General features: G+C 42.5%; 1 protein-coding gene and 1 long non-coding RNA gene across 12 annotated transcripts in view; one reads left to right on the top strand and one right to left on the bottom strand.

Annotated features, from left to right (window-relative positions):
• Positions 1 to 5,473: 5,473 nt before the first annotated feature.
• On the bottom strand, positions 5,474 to 8,318 carry LOC140713499 (uncharacterized). Its single transcript, XR_012095599.1, has 2 exons — positions 8,011 to 8,318; positions 5,474 to 5,800 (listed from the first exon to the last, which is right to left on the bottom strand). It is a non-coding gene; the product is annotated as an uncharacterized lncRNA (long non-coding RNA).
• Positions 8,319 to 8,553: 235 nt separating this feature from the next.
• Positions 8,554 to 23,415, top strand: part of TBC1D5 (TBC1 domain family member 5) — a 567,416-nt gene continuing 552,554 nt past the window's right edge. For 8 of the 11 annotated variants that reach the window (XM_073023630.1, XM_073023626.1, XM_073023629.1 and 5 more), the window contains exon 1: positions 8,556 to 8,664. The gene's annotated coding sequence lies outside the window, so the exon portion shown is untranslated. Of the gene's footprint in view, positions 8,665 to 23,415 lie in introns of all 11 variants that reach the window. The other 3 variants (XM_073023627.1, XM_073023624.1, XM_073023631.1) reach the window with 3 other exon arrangements.

The raw sequence follows: 23,415 nt of genomic DNA, 5'->3' as shown, positions 1-23,415 counted from the left end.
TTTTGTATGTGCAAACATTGAATTTCGACAATTATCGTTATATGTAGAATAAGCTGCTCTTCTTGCATACTGCTTTTGCTGATGAAGACTCAGAGATAATAATACTTATTAATTGTTATTAGTAAGAATTCTTAACAAATAATTTATCAAAATAATGTATTATAATTATTTATATAGCACTATACATGCATAATTATTTTATACGGAGATATATAAATTGAATGGTTTCTTTGTGCTAAATAGCTAACAGGAGATTCTCTCATTTAATGCTCTTAATGCTCACAACAACATAACAAGTTAGGGACTATTATTATCCCTATCTTACAGATGGAACTGGAGCCACAGAGGTTAAGTAACTTAATTAACTCACTTTAGGTTACATCATTAACAAGTAAGGGAGCTAGGATTTGAACTTGGACAATTCTACTCCTGAGTCTATGCACTTAACTTCTTAGTTTATACTCCCTGCTAATGTTTCTGACTGCACCGTGATCTTTAAAGACAACTTTGAGCACCGTTGCACTGGTGTTAATCAAAAGCATAATGGTGCCAACACGAGCCTTGTAGTATCAAGGTATTTGACATTTCTCAGGTATCCATAAATATTGATATCATATCCTTTAAAGGCAAATGAATTAATTTATTTATGATTGTTAAATTGATCTAGATAGGCTTTCATGAGTTTCTCTGCCTATCAACTTAGTTAACAGAATACAATCATATATATATGGGATTGTATTAACAGAATACAATCATATATACAATGTTAACAGAATACAATCATATATACATGGGATTGTATTCTGTTAACTAAGTTAACATATAGATATATGGGATTGTATTCTGTTAACTAAGTTATAATACCTAATACCTTATATATTGTATTAGGTAGAGTATGCAGCTTTAAAGCAAGACAGAAAAAAATTCAGTGGCTTAAATAAGGTAGAAGTTTATTTCTCTTTAATTTAAATGTGTGGTGAGGCAGTCTGGGTTAGATAATCAGTACTTTACCAAGCAATACAGGGACGCAGTTTCCTCCAATCTGGTTGCTCTGCTAAGCTCTGCACATTGGAACCTGTGTCACAACTATATCTGTGTTCCCGGTAGCAAGAATAGAGAAAGAGAGGCAGTGTAGGGCACGAAACTTGTGTATGGAAGCGTAGGAAAGAAGAGAAAAATAGATTTGGAAAGGAGGAGGAGTGAGCCGTCTATCACACATAGGTATACAGACACTACATACAAATCAATTTCTGGTTTTAGCATTTTGAGGGCAGACTCTCTGAAGAATAATTTCGCTTTCATTTTCCATGACTAAGATGAGATTTAAAATGACTTTACAGCCACTCCCTAATATAACCGATCAATTGGTTGCGTACCTCATATCTTTACTTACAAGGTGAGTTTATTAGGTGAAAGAGTTTTGAAATTATGGATGAGAAGAATGATATATACATGTGCTGGGTAACTAACACAAGGAATGGAGTGAACAAATATTGTTTTGTATCTCCCTGCTCTGCCAAATAGCCATGACCCTTCTTTAGGAAACAGACTCCTACTCCTTGTGGTTATTGGTGGGAGGGCAAGCAGAGGAGGTGCCCCTTGCATGTCTCTGCTATGCATATAGTCACCTCCTGAGGAAAGATGCCCTAAGTAGTTCTCTCTGCATAACACCACTCTGTATGTACCACAGGATGACCTCAGCCCTGGGGCCCTATTAACATGATCGCTTCCTGTGTCTCATCAGCTGAGGGGTAGTTGAGTTCCCTCCTGCTGTTCCTCATCTCTGGAAAATCTCCCCCATTGCCTGTTTGCTGCTCTGCACATTGGAAACTGAGTTACCATTACATCTGTGTTCCAGGTAGCAGGAATAGCTCTTCCATCACCTGTTAACTCATTCCCCGTATTAGAATTCAACTGTTGTAAATAGTTGAAGTGGTTTCTCTTCTCCTGGTTGACTTATGAAATGGTCTACTCTGTTGGGTGGTTGTTACAGGTCCAGCCAGCCACACACAAAGACTCACTAGCTCCCTTGTAATCCCAATTCTTCATTATTTCAGAAGAGAAGCGGATTGGCCTCAGTTTGTTTTAGGTTATTGACAGAGAATTGGGAGTGGAGAGAAAGGAGAATTGATTGAGGAATAGTGGTTGATAGTTTTTTTTTTTTTTTTTTTTTTTTTTTTTAAGACAGAGTTTTGCTCTTGTTGCCCAGGCTGGAGTGCAATGACGCTATCTCGGCTCACTGCAACCTTTGCCTCTTGGGTTCAAGTGATTCTTCTGCCTCAGTCTCCCGAATAGCTGGGATTACAGGCATGCGCGACCACACCCAGCTAATTTTGTATTTTTAGGAGAGACGGGGTTTCTCCATGTTGGTCAGGCTAGTCTCGAACTCCTGACCTCAGGTGATCCACCCACCTCGGCCTCCCAAAGTGCTGGGATGATAGTTCTTGTTATGAGCTGGACAAATAACTCCCAAAGTATCTGCTCCAGAAACACAGAATGGTATGGCTGGGCGCAGTGGCTCACACCCGTAATCCAAGCACTTTGGGAGGCTGAGGTGGGTGGATCACGAGGTCAAGAGATCGAGACTATCCTGGCCAACATGGTGAAACCCTGTCTCTACTAAAAATACAAAAAATTAGCTGGGCATGGTGGCAGGCACCTGTAATCCCAACTACATGGGAGGCTAAGGCAGGAGAATTGCTTGAACCCGGGAGGCGGAGGTTGCAGTGAGCCGAGATAGTGCCATTGCACTCCAGCCTGGGCAAAAGGAGCACAACTCCATCTCAAAAAAAAGAAACACAGAATGGTGTGTGGGGTATCAAAATGGCCATATTACTCCACAAAACTTTTGTTGTTAGGCTCACAATATTTATCACAATATTAATCATTTTTGCAGTCCAAATAACTCAAATAATCTTTCTTATTTTTTTAATTGATTTTTTTTGAGACAAGGTTTCACTACAGCGTCGACCTGCTGGGCTCAAGTGGTCCTCCCACCTTAGTCTCCCGAGTAGCTGGGACTTCAGGTGTGTGCCACCATGCCCAGCTAGTGTTTTGTGTGTGTGTTGTAGAGGCAGGGTTTTGCCATGTTGCCCAGACTGGTCTTGGACTCCTGAGCTCATGCAACCCGCCCACCTCAGCTTACCAAAGTGCTGGGATTACAGGCGTGAGCCACTGTGCCTGACCTTTCTTATTTTCTTAACAGTGAAATGCTTCAGCTTGTTGTTTTCTCTATCTAGGGTTAACTTCATTTTAATAGATGCCTCTAGGGGATGAAACGTTCTTCAAAACCCAAAACCCAAAAGAATTAAAAGAATTTAGATGTCTTGATATTACTAATAACTGTGACCTGTAGCTATAGTCTGAGGATGAAAAAGGAAGTCCTAGAATGGGGTTGTGTTTCAGTTCATTTTGTAAGTCCCATCGTGGTATTTGCTTCTCAGAGGACCTGAACTGAAACCCCATTCTGGGACTTCCTGTTCATTTACATCAAAGCTTTTGGTGTACAAAAGCTTTATTGAGAGAACATCAATAAAGGGAAAAAAGCAGGAGCTGAACTGTGTGTGTGGGCAGAGGTGAAGACTTCAGACCACAATGCAGGTCTGTAACCTGGGAAAGCTAAGGGAAAAGGACAGAAGAGTTGTTAAGAAGAGCTTTAGACTGTGGCACAGTTCAAAGAAAGTTTTGGCCATGCCACTGGGGAAGCCTTGAGCCAAAGCTTCCTGTTAGAGGGATCCTCCTTCGGCCTTCACTAATACCCCTGCCGCAATCAATCATTGAGTGGGACTAGCCCAGGAGAAGTGTGGCCTCAGTGCGAAGTTGGTAGTGGATCCAAGGGGGCAGCTGCTGGGGCTGAAAGTCAACTATGCTTCTTGCAGCAGGAGATCTGAGTCGGGCATTTCCATGGATGATGCAGAGGGTAGCATGCCAGCTCCACACATGCTTACCACAACTCTTTCAATTCCCACTGGACAATCCCATACTGTAGGCTGTATATCTTATTATCATGTTAGTCTATGCCACCATAGCAATTTCAGGATCTAATGATGGCCAATTTAACTGGGTGAGTTGAATGGAGTGGAGGAGAAAAGAGCCAGGAGAAGGTACGTAGATGGTGGCCTGACCAGAGTAGTCCCAGGCTGAGTGTCCGCATGGGCAGAGGCCTAGGAGAGAACCGATCCTTCCCAAGAGACTTTGAGAACATTTGCATTATTTTCTGCTTCATTTTCTGCCATGTCCCAAGATGGAGAATGCACATAGATGTTGAAGCAGAGAATCAGCAAGCACACACTTGCTGCAAAACCAAGTGTCACAATTTTTATTATTTATTTATTTTTTAATTTTGAGATAGAGTCTCACTCTGTCGCCCAGGCTGGAGTGCAGCGGTGTGATCTCGGCTCACTGCAAGGTCCGCCTCCCGGGTTCACATCATTCTTCTGCCTCAGCCTCCTGGGTAGCTGGGACTACAGGCGCCCACCACCATGCCCAGCTAATTTTTGTGTGTGTGTATTTTTAGTAGAGATGGGGTTTCACCGTGTTATCCAGGATGGTTTCGATCTCCTGACCTCATGATCTGACTGCCTCGGCCTCCCAAAGTGCTGGAATTACAGGCGTGAGCCACTGCGCCCAGCCACAATTATTTTTTTAATGCTGAAGTTAGTTCACATTTAATTTTTCTACCTTAAACTCTAATGCTATTATAACAAAACTCAAAATGAATTTTTATACAAAGTTTGTATTTTAAGGAGTTATTAATCATCAGCTTTATTACTTTTGTTTCTTTTTTCTAAATTAGATTGCAGGCCACTCTCTGCCTTGTCAGGGTGCTCTGTATTGACTGGGGACTAACAGGTCCCTCAGATTGTCTCTTGGGGAGTAAGAACGTGAGAAGCCTGAGAGAAGCTGGATCCTTACAGCTACTGTTGTAGCCTAAAGGATGGGGTCATTGCTGTGGCTCTTTATGATGCCACCTGGGCTTCCTAGTCTGGGAACCATCAGGATGCAGGTCATGGGAGATGACTGGGCTGTTTTCCGACATCTCCTTACTTCTTGCCTGATAATAAACCTCTAAGGTAGTCTAGATGCCTGAGTGACTTTTCTTTGCAATGCGGAAGAACTTGATTAATCCTCATAGTTCAGGACAGAGATGATGAGGATCTGAGGTGAGAATTGTTTTGGGGACTGGAGAAGAAAGCTGATTACTTGGTGACTGAATATTGCAGGGTAAGGAGTAAAGGGGCACTCCCAGGTTTTCTGCTTCGGGAATTAGGGTAATAAATGCACAACCAGCAGGGGGTATGGGGGAAAGGACACAGGAAAAAGGTCAGGTTTGAAGCGTATTTGAAAAACTCAAGTAGATTGAGTTTGAAGTACCTGTGAGACGACTCGGGACACATCTCTAGCAGGCAGCTGAATATATAGGTCTATTCTGGTTATTTAATGATATCTAACAAACCACAGCAAAACTTAGTGGCTTAATACAACAACTGTTTTATTTATTTTCCCACAATTCTGCTATTTGGGCACTGGGGAGAAAAGCTCATCTCTGTTCCATGTGGTGTCAGCTGCGGCAGCTTGAGTAGGGCTGGAAAATCCACTTCCAAGACTGTCTCAGTCACATGCATGGCAGGCTGGTGCTGACTGGCTAGTAGGAGCACAGCTGCGGCTGTTGGCCAGGGGCCTTAGTTTTCTTCCATTTGGTCTCTCCAGGTGGCTTGGTTAGACTCTTCACAGTGTGGTAGTTTCAGAGTAGCTGGATTTCTTACACGGTGCTTCCCACAAACGGCAAAAATGATAGCTGCTGTCAAAGTTAAAAACCAAACAGGTGAGGAAATAGACTTCATTCAGGAAATTACATTAGGGAGAGTACTTCAGATTTGAAGATCAGAGTGTCTCAGCAGGGTGGTTTTGCCCTATACTTTAATTATTATTTTAGAGCATGGTTTTGCTGTTGTCTGGGCTGTTCTCAAACTCCTGGGCTCAAGCAATTTTCCCACCTCAATCTCCTGAGTAGCTGGGAGGACAGGGAGTACAGTATACCACTATGCCTGGCGGCCTTATGCTTTCACAGGGAGGCGTAGACAGGTTACAGGTAAGATTATTACAGTTGGGATGATTTTTGTAATCAGAGAATTCTCAGCTAGGAAATGTTTATCTCTACCTAATTTCAAGGGGGAAAAAGTTCTAATCCTAATCATTCATGAGACAAACAGGAAGTTGAAAGGTGACTGACCCTCCCCACAGGTTCAGGAAAAAAGGAAAGGTATGTGTTTGGTCTTGTCATAGGTCATCTACTAGTTTTATCAGAGAAAGTGGACAAGGAGTCTCAAAATTTAAGTAATATGGAGAAGGATTGGTCTCCGTGGTTTCTGAGAACACAAAAAAGTGGCGGAATTTCTTAACTATTTCTGTTTCCTATGAGTCTCTGGTAAAGTTTAAAAGTTGCCACTGCAAAGCCTTTTTTTTTTTTTTTTTTTTGAGACAGAGTCTCACTCTGTGGCCCAGGCTGGAGTGCAGTGGCGCGATCTCAGCTCACTGCAAGCTCTGCCTCCTGGGTTCACGCCATTCTCCTGCCTCAGCCTCCTGAGTAGCTGGGACTACAGATGTGTGCCACCACGCCCGGCTACTTTTTTGTAAATTTAGTAGATACGGGGTTTCACCGTGTTAGCCAGGATGGTCTCGATCTCCTGACCTTGTGATCTGCCTGCCTCGACCTCCCAAAGTGCTGGGATTACAGGCGTGAGCCACCGCGCCCGGCCCTGCAAAGCCTTTTAAGGCCTAGGCCTAGAAGTGACAGAGAGTAATTTTTGCCGTATTTGATTGTTTAAGGCAGGTGACAGGTCCAGCCCAGACTCAAAGGGAGAGGACTACACATGGGCATGAATATTGGGAGGCATAGTTAATCGTGGGCCATAAGAAAATAACCTACCAGAGGGTCTGAATGTTGGGCTGAATATTTAGAATGGGATGCCATTAGCGTAACCTACGTGGTAGCTGAAACTATGAGGTGGGATCACTCCGTGGGTGTATACAGTGGTAAATGCAGAAAAGAGTCCATCAACTTTGCAAACATGTGAGAAAGGAATCTTGAGGGTTGTCATTTTCCTAGTTTCTCAGAAGCCCCTGTTCATCCTATTTCTTCATATACATTCATCCCAGGATTTTCTGTCATTTTGTTGCTAGTCCCATTTCCTGACTGTCATCTCAGTATTCACCAGTCTAATAGTGATGATGTCTGGTCTAGCCAGAACTCCCAATTAGGAAGGTTTTACATTTTATTTATTTGACAAATAAATAAATCTGGCCTGATTAAATCTGGCCACAGGCACTAACTTAACGTGTTCAGTTTCTGCAACAGAAAGAGGGGCAACAGAAAAAGAGGGATCCCCGTGTGAAGTGGGGTGTTTGTCCACAAACAAATGTCTCTCACACAGGCACCTTCCTCTGAAGCTAGATAACCTTCAGAAATCTGACGTTTCTCTGACTTGGTTTCCTTTTCTGGACTAAACAGTATCAATTTTCGTTGGAGTTCTTTGTGAAGATAAGCTAATAAAATACCATAAATCTCTTTTACTAAGTGAAGCATTTACCACTCTAATTAGCATTACGATTTAAAGGCTTTCATATTGGAGAAACAAACACTAGCTTCCCACGTGCTTGGGTTAAAGGGGATCTTAAATCACGATTATGCAGAGGCCAAGGGCAACGATACAACGTTTTAGACATTACCTGTGTTCTGATAGTCATCAGACCTTTAGAGAGATAAAACACTCAAGACCCTGTCCAAGGTTATGAGATAAAGATAGAAGCCACAGTCTAGTATTGTGGGTTTGTGAAAAAATAACTCCTAACCTTTATCTTTTCTATGGGTTGTACTACAAGGTAGGTCTGCACAAAGTGCTAGTGACTCCTCTAAAGTAGAGGGGGGTAAGTTTCACGGAGAAAGTGACAGATGAGCTGAGTTAGAAGCCTACTCAGTTACAGAAAAATGTGGAATGGAAGGCCATTTACCTGTGACAAGGAAATATAAATTCCTTGGCAGGACAGCCAGGATCTCAGGAGAGTTCCTGGGACCCTCTGCTCCCTTTCTCAGTCCAATCCTGGGAAGGTAGTTGGTGGATGTGAACCTCTGACTTAGACCCAGGAGGTGGTTCCCAGCCTCCAGCCGAGCACCGCTTGGAACCAGGGAGTGAAGGGAGGAGTAAAAGCGCTCAGGCGCATGCGCTCAGCAGCCTGCCGGCTCAGCCAAGGAGAGCTCTGCCCGCGGCTCACTCTCCACCTACTCGCGTCTCGCGCCTCGCGCCTCGCGCCTCGCGGGCCCCAGAAACCCGGATCCAAGAGCGAGCGCGTTGCGCTCGCGCGCAGACTTCAGGTCCCGGGAGGGCGCCTGCGCACGAGCTTCCCAGGCGCGCGGGCTGTGGGGTTATTAGAGGTGGAGCGCTAGGAGGGCGCGCGGCAGGAGGCGGCCGCCGTTACGGCGCGAGCGTGGTCACGTGGCCGCTGGTCACCGCCGCCACCCCCTCCCGCCCGGTTCTCTTTCAGGTCGGGCCTGGCCCGGCCGCTTCCGCGAGCGCCTGGCAGACTGAGGGAGAGAGAGAGAGAAAGAGGAGGGGAGGAGGAGGAGGATTCAGGGAATAGGAGCTGGGGAGCCCTTCTGCGCCACAGGTAAAACAAAATAATGATGATGATTGTAAAAAAGCCCAAGCCCTCTGAACGCCTCCGCCTTCCTCCAGTGCAGCCCCACATGCAGTCGCTCCCGCCCCGGCCTCCCACTCAGCCTCAGGACGCGTTTCGCCTCCCCTCGCGCCGCTGCTGCAGCCGCCGCCGCCGCCGCCTCACGGGAGGGCCTGAGGATGCCGCCGCCGCGGCGGACCGGTTGCCGCACCGCCCCCCGTTTGTGCGCCTGGGAGTCAGCGTTGGGGGTGGATGGCGGGAGGGGTGGACCCGTCAGCTCCCGGGCGGACATGGTGAGCTGGGCGGGGTAGCTGCTTGTCGCCTACTTGCCTTCCCTGCCCCGGGAGGTCGGGGTCTAGACTGGAAGGCTAGCTGCAGTAAAGGCAGGGCCTGGCGGCTGGACTAGTGCTCAACTTCCTACTTGATAAATTTCCCTGTTCGTTTGGGCCCCGGGACGCACGCTTCCTTCCCTGGCCGGAAGCGAAGCGGGCACGGAATGCTCAAACCTTAAAAAATACAGTGTTTAGAAGAGAGAAGTCTTAACTTCACTTTTGAGGAAAGGAACCGTGACCTGGATTTAGTACGACTTAAGTTTATTCACACGTTAGAAAGTGAGGTCTTTCAGGATGAGAGAGAAAAAGAACAAAAAAAAAAGCCAAAACAAAACTTCGTAGGGAGGGCAAATCCCGCTCCCCACCCCGACTTTTCCTGGAAAAACAGACACAGACCTTCAATACAAGATTCGATTCTACAAGTGACCTAGAATTTGTTCGATACTAGTTACTCGCTTTAGTTACAGGAATTATATAATCTGTGTTTAAAGTTAACATCCTGTAGATTTTTTTTTTGTTTGAATAATAACTTTCTGGAAAGAGTTCATTTGTCAACTCTGAATTGGACAAAATCCTAAGATTTTAACATGCAGGTTTCACACGTTTGGAGCAGATTGCACTGGAATTTCTAGACCCAGTAATTCTTTTGTAAACCTTTGTAAGTGGTGTGCTCTTGTACAAAATATTTAAAGCAGGAAGCAATAAATACAGGTATTGTTGAAAAATAAACCTTTGCTATCGGTGGCAAAGAAATTCATTTATATATTGGTTTTTCTCTTTGGGGTTTTGAGATTCTATGTCTTGGTACTTTTCATACCATATCTCTGAATTCATTTGTCAACTTGAGAATTTTTAATTTGTACAGCTATCTGCAGTATCACAGAACACTCAAACCTTAATGTGGGTAGGAATCACTTGGGACTTTTATTAAAAATGCATTTTCTGGTTCAGTAGGCCTATGGTACATTTTGATATTGTACATTTCTAATAACGTCCTTCTGGACAAGGGACTATCTTTGAGTAGCAAGGAAGTGGATAACTTGTGTGCAAATAAGTGATGTATTTATCAATAAACATGTTCTTTTTAATAATTCACCCCCGGGTGTAGAGGTGGCTTGGGAGAAGGGGCAAATGGCAGGATGAACTGAGAAAGCTTTCAGAGTGAGCAGGCTGAGTCTGGATCCCAGGGGAGGGGATAGGAAGAGTGCAAATACTGTGTCTGTATGCTGTGTGGTGACGGCATCACTTGGTGTGAATTTTCCAGTAGAAGCTTGATGTGCCATTAGGTGAAAGACTTGCTCAGCTATGCGTCGTTGGGTTTTACCAACATGTAGGCGAGGAATCCTGGTCTCTGAGTGTACAGCTGAGATGAAAGTTTCTTTCATTGGCGAAGTATTGGGTGTGTGCTCTCAGATGCGGCCTCAGTTGAGTAGTGCATTCCTGAGTTTTGGAAGCAAATTTGCAAACAATCGGGAGTCTTACAGTGGGTGTTCTAACTGGATTCAGGTTTTTTCTGATGTGATTTTTTCTCATTTAAATTAAGAAGTCTAGAAATGTCACACAGAACTTCATGCACTTTATGGAAAAATGGTTGTACTTTTCTTTCTTTTTATTTATACTCCAATGATGACTGAGCAGAAGTTGTACTTCTAAATAACTTTGTGGAAGTTTTTATTACCAGAATTTTTATAATTTTCATTCCAGTCCTTTGATATTTATGACAGTACTTCTGAAGCACTTACTAAGTGCCGGACACTGTTCTAAGTGCTTTACGTAACTTGACTCTTTTTTTTTTTTGAGATGGACTCTCGCTTTATTGCCCAGGATGGAGTGCAGTGGTACAGTGGCGCGATGTCGGCTCACTGCCACCTCTCCCTCATGGCTTCAAACAGTTCTCCTGCCTCAGCCTCCCAGGTAGCCGGGATTATAGCACCCTGCCACCATTCCCGACTAATTTTGTGTGTGTGTGTGTTTTTTTTTTTTAGTAGAGATGGAGGAGTTTCACCATGTTGGTCAGGCTGGTATTGACCTCCTGACCTCAAGTGATGTGTCTGCCTCGGCCTCCCAAGGTGCTGGGATTATAGGTGTGAGCCACTGCGCTTGGCCTACCTTTTTTTTTTTTTTTTGAAAAGGAGTTTCACTCTTGTCCAGGCTGGAGTGCAATGGCGCGATCTCAGCTCACTGCAACCTCCACCTCCCAGATTCAAGCGATTCTCCTGCCTCAGTCTCCTCAGGAGCTGGGATTATAGGCGCCAGCCGCCATGCCCGGCTAATTTTTGTATTTTTAGTAGAGACGGGGTTTCACCATATTGGCCAGGCTGTTCTCGAACTCCTGACCTCAAGTGATCTGCCTGCCTCAGCCTCCCAAAGTGCTGGGATTACAGACGTGATCCACCAGGATCACGCCAGGCCGCGCTTGGCCTGCTTTCATTTTAAAAGTCAAATTTGTCATCCGCCTCAGTGCTTGTAATCTTTTCTGAGTAAGATACTGAAATTTGTGGTTTCATTTTGCTTGCGCTTGTTCACTGGACCAGTAGTCACTGTTAAATGTAGAAGTATGTACTTCCTCTGAAAGTTTTTTATTCCTTTATTTCCTGCCCGGGCTAGTCCTCCACCCTACATATATACATAGTAGATTTAGTGTTTGTTACCCTAACCTTAGGTTTAGGGATTGACTGGGTTTCTGACTTTTTATTTGGCCAGTGAGGACGATACAGAAAATGAAGCATTGGTCATTATCACATTTTAACACAGAATAAGTTAGGACAACCCGGGAATAAAAGATGATCTTGTAAGTTGAATAATTTGTGTTTCATTTAAAAATGAATATATAATCCCTTCTCTTAACCCCCTTTTTGTCTCAGACCACTGAAAGTTTGTCCTGTTAGCAGCAGCAGTCTGAGAAGTGGTGCTAGTCCACCTGATCCTGAGACATTTCTCTCAACATGGGTAGATCATTGGAATGGCAGTGTGTACAGTGTGTGTACCAGAACTTGAGAAATGTGAAGTCAGGGTGGTGGGATGGTCAGCAGTGGAAAAGCTGGGAGAGGGGAGGGAGATCATTTGACGGAGAGGGCTTGGGGGCTGCTTCTAGTAGCATCAATTCTCTATTACTAGAATAATGGTGAGTTTGGGAAGGACGTCAGTGTAACAACAAATCTCAGTGTAAATGCTTTCTCAGAAACCTGCGAAGTGTTTAGGAAAATGTTTATCATTCTACAAATGTTATGTAAACATTTAAAAATAATTCCTGTGCAGTGATTTAGTAACATTAAACATTATATAAATTGAGGGATAAAAAGAGGCTCAGAGGTTATCGGAGGTTAAGATTGTCCTAAATTCTCTCTTATTCTTTTGGAATGTTCAGATAGAGTTGAAACCCTTGCTGCATGCCCACTTGCTGGCTTTTTTATTTCTTACCCTGATGCTGTGTTGTGGGTTGCATGGCCTTACCAGCTCTGCCATGCTTACTGGGCCTCACAGCTGAATGGCCAAGTCATTACTTAACGGTTAACCCAGCGAAGCATTTGTTGCACATCCAAATGATGGAAGCCTTCTAATTGGTATTTTCAGCTATTAATAATTTTAATATTTTTACAAATTCTATATGATTATGATATGTGTTATAATGCTGGTCAGCTAGTTAGTCTCACAGTGCATCACTTTTCTCATCTTTAAAATGGGGAAAATAATAGTAACTTTGAGAATTAGAGAGAGAGAGAGAGAGAGTGTGTGTGTGTGTGTGTTTAAAGCCCTTAATGCTATCATGTAAGTGATAGTTACTGTGAATAATCTACAATATGGTAGATTGTATCTATATAATCAAGACTGACTGTATCTTTGGAGATTATACGGTTTATTTGGGATAAGACTGTATGGGCCAAGAAAGCAGAGTTTGCACATTTTGGATGGAAATACGAAATTGGTATAGTAATGCTCTTATCCCTTTGGAGAATTAAATGCAAATAAATATAGTTTGACAGTACAGATCTTTCAAAACAAGGAAGTAGGGCTGTAGAAAAAAACATGTCTTTGGTGGTGGTGTGAAAGGACTGGTTAAAATCTTTCAAGGGTAGTGTTGCGAAGCCTAGTACAGGATCACCTTTTTTTCCGAATATCCATTAGTTTGGATGAAAAACATCTACAGATAATGTCATTCAGTTATTGTCCAGTGCTGCATGTGGTTTCTGTGGCTAACTCCATGAAAATATTTAGTAATTGCAGATTTACTGTTTTCTTAACTCAGTTGTCTAGAAAAGATGTTAACTGGATTTTTTTTTTTTTGAAACAAAATAGTCTTAAAAGTTTTGAAATAGGCATTACAGATAATTACATGTTATCATAGTTTTTTTTAAACACAAGAGTGTTTACCTTTACTTTTTTGCTAGTCATAAAGGCTACATGAAGAGTGATTGACTTTTAAAGATGGATTGAATGTGATTTTATGATACTTTATGGAAGACTAATTGTGTATGTATGTCTAAAGAAAATTCTGCTGTGAATGCATGTATTAGATCCAGTAATCATAGTATGTTAGGTTAGCCTGCCATTAGAAAAAAGAGCCCCCTCTCCCCCATTATAGAAAGTAATGTCTATTGTGGAAATTTTATAAAAACAAATGATGAAAAATAATTATCTGCACTGTTGGGAATTTTTTTTCTTTCTTTTTTTTTTTTTTTTGAGACAGAGTCTCGCTCTGTCGCCCAGGCTGGAGTGCAGTGGCCAGATCTCGGCTCACTGCAAGCTCCGCCTCCCGGGTTTACGCCATTCTCTGCCTCAGCCTCCCGAGTAGCTGGGACTACAGGCCCTTGCCACCTCGCCCGGCTAGTTTTTTTTTTTTTTGTATTTTTTAGTAGAGATGGCGTTTCACCATGTTAGCCAGGATGGTCTTGATCTCCTGACCTCGTGATCCGCCCGTCTCGGCCTCCCAAAGTGCTGGGATTACAGGCTTGAGCCACCGTGCCCGGCCAGGAATTTCTTAAGGTTCTCTTTAGGGCTCTCTTGCCTTGAGAGATACTGCAAAATGAAAATCAGTTTTGTACCACAAATATTAGTTTAGAAAGCTGAGTAACACATGTTGGTTAAGCAGGAGTGTTTTATCTTCTGATGTTACTAAACTTTTTGTCCCTAAGTAAGATAAAAAGATTGAACCAAAAGTACTTAGATTCCCACTTCTAATTGGTGAGTCTTCAGAATAACTAGACCAGTGAGAAGTAAGCCCCCACTTCTGACATAAGCACCATGGGGAAGATACATCAGAGATAAACAGCCCCCACCTGATGGAGTTGGAATGTGCACATATCTTAGGAACTGGCTGCAGAGGTATGCATTCAGTTTGCTGATAAGTGGGGATCAGAATCAACCCCTTTAGAGTTTCCCACAACTGGTGGGAAGTGTGTTTTTTTTTTTTTTTTTTTTTGAGACAGAGCCTCGCTTTGTCGTCCAGGCTGGAGTGCAGTGGCACGATCTCGGCTCACTGCAAGCTCCGCTTCCCGGGTTCGCCATTCTCCTGCCTCTGCCTCCTGAGTAGCTGGGGCTACAGGCGCCCGCCACCGCGCCCGGCTAATTTTTTTGTATTTTTAGTAGAGACGGGGTTTCACCGTGTTAGCCAGGATGGTCTCGATCTCCTGACCTTGTGATCCGCCCGCCTCGGCCTCCCAAAGTGCTGTGTTTTTAATTTTAATTTTAATTTTTTAATTTTATATTTATTTATTTATTATTATTATACTTTAAGTTCTAGGGTACATGTGCATAACGTGCAGGTTTGTTACATATGTATACTTGTGCCATGTTGGTGTGCTACACCCATCAACTCGTCAGCACCCATCAACTCGTCATTTACATCAGGTATAACTCCCAATGCAATCCCTCCCCCCTCCCCCCTCCCCCCTCCCCCCTCCCCATGATAGGCCCCAGTGTGTGATGTCCCCCTTCCCAAGTCCGAGTGATCTCATTGTTCAGTTCCCACCTATGAGTGAGAACATGCGGTGTTTGGTTTTCTGTTCTTGTGATAGTTTGCTAAGAATGATGGTTTCCAGCTGCATCCATGTCCCTACAAAGGACACAAACTCATCTTTTTTTATGGCTGCATAGTATTCCATGGTGTATATGTGCCACATTTTCTTAATCCAGTCTGTCACTGATGGACATTTGGGTTGATTCCAAGTCTTTGCTATTGTGAATAGTGCCGCAATAAACATACGTTGCATGTGTCTTTATAGCAGCATGCTTTATAATCCTTTGGGTATATACCCAGTAATGGGATGGCTGGGTCATATGGTACATCTAGTTCTAGATCCTTGAGGAATCGCCATACTATTTTCCATAATGGTTGAACTAGTTTACAATCCCACCAACAGTGTAAAAGTGTTCCTATTTCTCCACATCCTCTCCAGCACCTGTTGTTTCCTGACTTTTTAATGATTGCCATTCTAACTGGTGTGAGATGGTATCTCATTGTAGTTTTGATTTGCATTTCTCTGATGGCCAGTGATGATGAGCATTTTTTCATGTGTCTGTTTGCTGTATGAATGTCAATTGAGATAGAGTCTCACTCTGTCACCCAGGCTGGAGTGCAGTGGCGTGATCTCTACTCACTGCACCCTCTGCCTCCTGGGTTCAAGTGATTCTCCTGCCTCAGCCTCCAGAGTAGCTAGGACTACAGGTGCGCGCCACCAAGCCTGGCTAATTTTTTTGTATTTTTAGTAGAGACAGGGTTTCACCATGTTGGCCAGGCTGGTCTCAAACTCCTGAATCAGGTGATCCGCCCGCCTCGGCTTCCTGGAGTGCTGGGATTACAGGCATGAGCCACTGCGCCAGGCCTCCTGGAAGTGTTTTGACTTTATATTGAGACTTTGGAGGTGTCCAGCAGCTACCTGGCAGAAGTTCTAGAGGAGTTCTTAACATTACATCTCTTGCCATCCTGGGATGGGATAGTGGATTGATTGCCTTGGCTCCCTGGTGGAGCTTGGGGAACAAGGTTGGAGACGTGGAGTTGATACGAGATGGAAAGGTGGTGCCACTATTTCCATCTTTGTCTACTGCATATTCATTAAACTAGGCTCCTTTTACTTCCATGAGGAACAAGAGTCTTATGGTAAGAGTGTTCATTTTTATAAATAGATGGGGTGACTTAGGAAGATTTGGGTCAAATTGCCTCCTCATCCGCCTTCATTTCTCTAAGGTTGGGGTTAATTTAAATCTCTTTATCCTGTGGTATGTGTGTGTGCAAGTTTGTGTGTACCTATAGATCTACTTTTTTAATTGTAATTTTACTAAGTTTTATTTTTTAGAGGCAAGGTTGCACCCTGTTACCCAGGCTGGAGTGCAGTGGTATGATTTTGAAAGAGAGTACTAGCTGGATTTCCTAGACCTTCAAAGAATTCCTAAGCCTAGTTGGGGAAGATGACCACACCTGCCTTTAAACATGGGACTTGTAACTCAGCTCACACCCAACCAATCGGGTAGTAAAGAGGGCTCACTAAAATACAAATTAGGCCACAGCCGGAGGTAAAGAAATAGTCAAATCATATATCCCCTGAGAACACGGGGGAGGGACAATGATCGGGATATAAACCCAGGCATATAAACCCCTTTGGGTCCCCTCCCTTGTATGGGAGCTGTTTTCACTCTGTTAAATCTTGACACTGCACAGTCTTCTGGTCCGTGTTTATTACGGCTTGAGCTGAGCTTTCCCTTGCCGTCCACCACTGCTGTTTGCCGCCATGGCAGACCCACCGCTGACTTCCACCCCTCTGGATCCCACAGGGTGTCCAGCTGTGCTCCTGATCCAGCATGGCGCCCATTGCCGCTCCTGATCGGGCTAAAGACTCGCCATTGTTCCTGCATGGCTAAATGCCCAGGTTCGACCTAATTGAGCTGAACACTAGTTGCTGGTTTCCACGGTTCTCTTCTGTGACCCATGGCTTCTAATAGAGCTAAAACACTCACCGCATGGCCCAGGGTTCCATTCCTGGGAATTCGTGAGGCCAGGAACCCCAGATCAGAGAACAAAAGGCTTGCTGTCATCTTGGGAGTGGCCGCCACCATCTTGGGAGTGGCCCACCACCATCTTGGGAACTCTGAGAACAAAAACCCACCCGTAACAATTATACCTCATTGCAACCTCATATACCGTTTTAAAAAAACTGAAATGAATTCAGCGATTTTGTTGTTTGCAGTTGTTTTTCACCTAATATTTTATGATATTACTCATGTCATTAGTTTTCCACTTAACTTTTAGTGGCCCCATGCTATTTCATTGTATGAATGTACCATAAGTAGTCCTCCATTCTTAAGACACCTAGATTTCTTTCATTCTTTATTACAAATAGTGCTACATTGAACATTATTATAGCTAATATCCGTCTGTGCCTATGCATTATTTATTTAGGAGAAATTGTGGGTGGAATTGCTGGGTCAAAAGATCTGCTCATCTTTATTTTTCATTTTTATTTTTTAAGACAAGGTCTTGCTCTGTTGCCCAGGCTGGAATGCAGTGGCACGATCACAGCTCACTGCATCCTTGAGCTCCTGGGCTCAAGTGATCCTCCCACCTCAGCGTCCTGAGTAGCTGGGACCACAGGCATATGCCACCATGCCCAGCTAATTAATTTTTTTTTTTTTTTTGTCATAGAGACTATGTCTCCCTATGTTGCCCAGGCTGGTCTCAAACGTTGGGGCTCAACCTGTCCTCCCACATCGGCCTCCCAAAGTGTTTGGATTATTTGTGAGCTACCATGCCTGGGGTGCCCATCTTTAACAGTTTTGTTATACATGGCCAAATTGCCCACCAAAAAGATTATGCCAGTTTACCCTTTACAACAAAGCCATTAGAGAGACCTTTTACTTGCCATTATTGGGATTATCATTTTTGTTAAACAGCTTTATTCAGGTTTGACTTTATACTTCCTTCTCTTCCCTTCTTACAGATTTTAACATTTTATGTAGCTAAGTCTTGTTCTTCCTTTAGGTATCTTGTGTAGATGGGCTTTTCCTACCTTATGTTTACATAGTGATTAATTTTATTTTTTCAAGTATTTTCATACTTTCATTTTCAATTTTTGGTTTTGCAGTTATTCCAGAACATGTTTAGTTGTACAGTATGAGGTAGAGGGTCCAAAAAATTTTAAGCTTTTGATTAACCAATTTCCTCAATACTGTTTAATGAATGATCTCTTTTTCTGTGGATGTCGGAAACTTTACTATTGGGTCTTCTATTGTCTCACAGTATTTTATCTTTTATTTTTGTAAATGGGATTTGTCTCTCTCCCCCTGCCCCCCCACATATATATGTAGGTATATAAAACATTTATAAAGGTTTATATATAGTATATTAAAAAATACATTGTATGAATGTACCATAAGTAGTCCTTCATCTTTAGATACTTAGATTTCTTTCAATCTTTATGACAAATAGTGTTACACTGGAAATTATTATAGCTAATATCCTTTCGTGCCTATGCATTAATTATTTGGGAGAAATTGTGAATACAATTGCTGGGTCAAAAGATCTGCCCATCTTTACTTTTCATTTTTTTGAGGCAGGGTCTCACACTGTTGCCCAGGCTGGAACCCATTTTCTTTCTTTAATGCTGTGTGTATTTTCTTAATCTCACTATTGCTGGTAAATAGAAGAGTTTTAAACTTCTTTTGTATATTTATTGTGTAACCAGTCGCTTTTTGAATCTCTTATTTATTATAATGACTTTTCAGTTAATTCTCTTAGATTTTCCAGGTACATAATCATACCATCTGGAGCCAGCCATTTTTTTGTAAGGGTTTTTTCATGATTAATTTTGACTGACGGAAGTGGTGCTAGAATGATTTTTCTTAATTTTATTGACTTGAAATATAATGTTTTGATATGGTACCTGTGTATTTTATCTACTCAGCTCTCAAAAGGGTTTTAAAATATCTGGAAAATCACTCTACCAAGTGATCTCTAAGGACCCTTCTAGCTCAGAAGTTTTGTGATTCTACTTTTATGTCAAAAGATAAAAGATTCCTGGTAACATACATAGCTCTCTTCCTTTATAATTATTGTTGTCTTGCTTCACCCCCCCAAGTGATTACTCTGCACTTTTATTTCCTTGGAACTTGAAGATTTTTTTCTGTGTGGTTTAGCGTAAAATTAAAAGAGAAAACTGACAGACTCATCCCTACTCAGACTGTGCGCTCAGACTGTGCAAAATCACGCCTCATGATTTTCTTCTGGTAAGATCCTTGTGGTGAGTTGTCTCACCAAGCTATGTTCCTGCCATGGACTACTTAAAGTTCCCCAAGCCTCATTTAGTAGTTGTCAGAACTGAGGTTAATAGGAGTCATTGGGAGGTGATACATAGACCCGGATGCAGTGAAGGTAGGACAGAATGGGAGAGGTAGGAATGGGGAAGCACCTAGTATGAACTCTTCTTTCTCTGGCCCCCTTTCTGCTTCATGGTTATCTCTCTGGACTCCTTTGACTCTGCTCTCTTACTGAAATTTCTGGCTTCCTGTTTATTTTCCAGATATACCTTGTATCCTTTCTTTTAGAAAATTGCTCTTTACCTCCTTTCTACTTTGATCAGGAGTACTACATGCTTTCCACCAGTATGGGAAGTGGCCCTGATCAGTTCACCTAATGTCCCCATCTTGTCACAAAACTACTACAAAATTTCTTGACCAGTGGCAATCATGTACTCCACCTTGCAAAGCGTGTGGCAAAGTATTGTTTAAAGTTGAGTTTCCTTATAACATGGAACTACTGATATGGAAACATTAATGAAAGGAGAGACAGATACTTCATAAAGACAAATGGTCAGATAATTATATATATATTTAAAATTTTATTTATTTACTTATTTATTTTTTTGAGACAGAGTCTCACTCTGTCACCCAGATTGGAGTGCAGTGGTGCGATCTTACTGCAACCTCCCATTCTCCTGTCTCAGCCTCCTGAGTAACTGGGATTACAGGCAAATACCACCATGCCTGGCAAATTTTTGTATTTTTAGTAGAGATGGAGTTTCGCCATCACTTCTGGTCGCCATCTCTATTGGTCAGGCTGTTTTTGAACTCCTGATCTCAGGTGATCCACTTGCCCTGGCCTCCCAAAGTGCTGAGATTACAGGCGTGAGCCACCGTGCCCAGCCAGAAAATTATAGAATAGTAACTGAGTGGTTGAACATTACAAAGTAGATAGTGTGGGAGTAGTGTCACCGAGATAGAAGAAGCTTCTGAAGAGTCTTTTTTTGTTTGTTTTTTTGTTTTTTGAGATGGAGTCTCGCTCTGTTGCCTAGGCTGGAGTGCAGTGGTGTGACCTTAACTCACTGCAATCTCCGCCTCATAGGTTCAGGCACTTCTCCTGCCTCAGCCTCCTGAGTGGTTGGGATTACAGGCGCCCGCCACCATGCCCAGCTAATTTTTGTATTTTTATTAGAGATGGGTTTCACCATGTGCTCTCTAACTCCAGACCTCAAGTGATCTGCCTGCCTTGGCCTCTCAAAGTGCTGGGATTATAGGTGTGAACCTCTAGGCCCGGCCCGAAGAGTCTGTTGTCTTAGACCTCCTACCTGATTTCCTCCCTGAACTTTCAGATCTGTGTATCTGATTGCCCACTGGATAACTCCACTTCTTAAAGGCCCATAGGAAACTCAGTTTAGTATGTCTGCAACAGAATTTACCTTCTTCTCTTACAAAAATCTTTTCAAGTGTGTGTTTATTTTTTTAAATTAAATTTTATTTTTTATCTCAGCACTACCATCTCCCTAGTTATTCAAGCCAGAAACCTGGCAGACACATTTTACTCTATTCTCCACATCCTCATGTACAGGCATCAAACTCAAGCCTGTGGATTTGAACCCATTGTGTCGTCATCCCTCCTATGTCTTCTCTAGTTCAGGTCCTCATCATCTCTTGCCTTTGTTTCCCTAAGGTCTTCTGACTGGTGTCCCTGCAGCCAGGTAGGTAATCTTTTTAAGCTCTCATGATTTTCTTATTCTGTGGCTTAAAACCCGATATTCTCCATTGCGTATTTCCAGTTTCATGACTCACCCCCCCCCTTTTTTTTTATGAGACAGAGTCTCGCTTTGTCGCCGGGTTGGAGTGCAGTGGTGCGATCTCAGCTCACTACAACCTCTGCCGCCCAGGTTCAAGCAATTCTTCTGCCTCAGCCTCCTGAGTAGAGTAGCTGGGACTATAGGCGTGAGCCACCATGCCCAGCAAATTTTTGTATTTTTAGTACAGATGGGATTTTACCATGTTGGCGAGGATGGTCTCAATCTCTTGACCTTGTGATCCACCTGCCTCGGCCTCCCAAAGTGCTGGTATTACAGGTGTGAGTCACTGCACCCAGCCTCATGACCCCTTCTTTTGCCTCCCTTATGTTGTGTGATTTTGTTTAAAAGTAAAAAGTACTGAAATTCTTTGATTTTGGAACTGTTCATGTTTTTGCTTGCCTTGGGCATGGAGTAGTTTTTCTGTCCCTTTATCTTACTTTGTGAGGTCTTAGCTTAAATGCCACTATTCCAGGAAGCTTCTTTATACTACCAAGTGTGTGTTGTGCTCTTCCTGTTTGGCCAAATACTCTATACTGTAATATTTATGTATTACTCATAATACATAAATATTACGAATTATGAATTATAATGTTTATTATGAATTATAATTACTTTTTTACTCATTAGTCTGTGTCCTGCTTTTGACTGCTCTGTGAGTGCCAGGGCCATGTATAACATCTTTACTTTCATACTTTTGGTGGCGTGCTTGTTAAAAATAGATGTCCCATACTAGGTACTGTTTGTGTTAAAAATGCAACAGTAAATAAGAGGCTGTTCTGGTTGTTAACTGCTGTGTGACGAATGGCTTCAAAACCTTACAGCTTAAAGCAACAGTAGTATTTATTTACTCATGATTTTATGATTTTTATAGGACTCTTTGGGGATAGTTTATCTTTGTTTCATCTGGTGTCAGCTCAGTGGGGGTTAGATTGTCTACTTCCAAATGGCTCACTTACGTAGCTGGCAGTTTATGCTGGCTGCTATCCAGGAGCTCAGCTAGGGCTATTTACCAGAGGTACTAAATGAGGCCTTTTCCTGTGGCCTGGCCATGACTGGTAGGTTCTAAGAAGGAGTGCCCTAAGAACAAGCATTTCAAGAGACTAGGCTGGGAACTGATAGAGCATTACTTCTGCTGTATTCTGTTGGCTAAGAAGACAGAGTCAGCCCAGATTGAAGAGGAAGAGAATTAAACTCCATCTGTTGATGGAGAAAATGACAAAGGATTTTCAGCTGTACTTAATTTGCTACACAAACTTAAAATACAAAAAATTAAACTACAAAAATTGTGGAGTGAATTAATTCCTGTCTATACTTTCATCTTCCCAAGAATCAAAGTACAACGTTAAGTATAATTTTATTTTATTTTATTTTATTTTTTTGAGATGGAGTTTCACTCTTGTTGTCTAGGCTGGAGTGCAATGGCGCATTCTTGGCTCACTGCAACCTCTGTCTCTCGGGTTCAAGCGATTCTCCTGCGTCAGCCTCCCAGAGCTGGGACTACAGGCACGTGCCATAATGCCTGGCTAATTTTTTGTATCTTTAGTGGAGATGGGGTTTCACCGTGTTAGCCAGGATGGTCTCGATGTCCTGACCTCATATCTGTCCACCTTGGCCTCCCAAAGTGCTAGGATTATAGGTGTAAGTCACCGCTCCTGACCCAGTTTCCTAATTTTTACATTTTAATTGAGTATGTAACTTAATCAGTGTTGTGTTCTTTTTTTTTTTTTTTTTTCAAGTTTCGTCTTTCACAAATCCTCATGCACTGATATTACCCTAAGCGTATTTCTGGAGTTGAGATTAGTGTATTGGAGGGTATGTGTAATAGAAATTTTGGTACTTAACTGCAAACCTGCCTTATAGAAAGATAATTTATACCTCAGCTTTTAGTGCAGGAGAGAACTAATTTGTTTAGAACATTGCCCCCAGAGGGTATCGTAAGTAATTGTTTTTGGTTAGTCTGTTGGCAAAAATTGATAGATTGCTTTTATTTTTCTTTCTTTAGTGCCTGTTTGAGCTCTGTATTTTGGGGGGTGTTCACTTTTTTCTTACTGATTTTCAGGTGCTCTTTGAGTATTGTATCTTTAACTCTTTGCATGTCGTATATTGGAAGTATTACCAACATTGTTTTTAAATTTGCTATATATTTTAAAAATTCTTACGAAGAACTGTTACATTTTTATGTAGTCTCATATATTACTCCTCTTCTTTATGGTTTTTGGTTTTGGGATAATGTTGAAAAGACTTTCCCTATTCCAAAATTATAAAACTGTTAACACTTGATTGATACTACATTTTTATGGTTTCATATTTTTATGTATAAGTCTTTGACCTATTTGAAAATATTTTTTCTGTGTGCAGAGAAAGGAACCAAA

Source organism: Chlorocebus sabaeus, chromosome 15 (genome assembly GCF_047675955.1).
Source record: "Chlorocebus sabaeus isolate Y175 chromosome 15, mChlSab1.0.hap1, whole genome shotgun sequence".
NCBI classification, from domain to species: Eukaryota; Metazoa; Chordata; class Mammalia; order Primates; family Cercopithecidae; genus Chlorocebus; species Chlorocebus sabaeus.
This window is presented reverse-complemented; position numbering and strand designations above follow the sequence as displayed.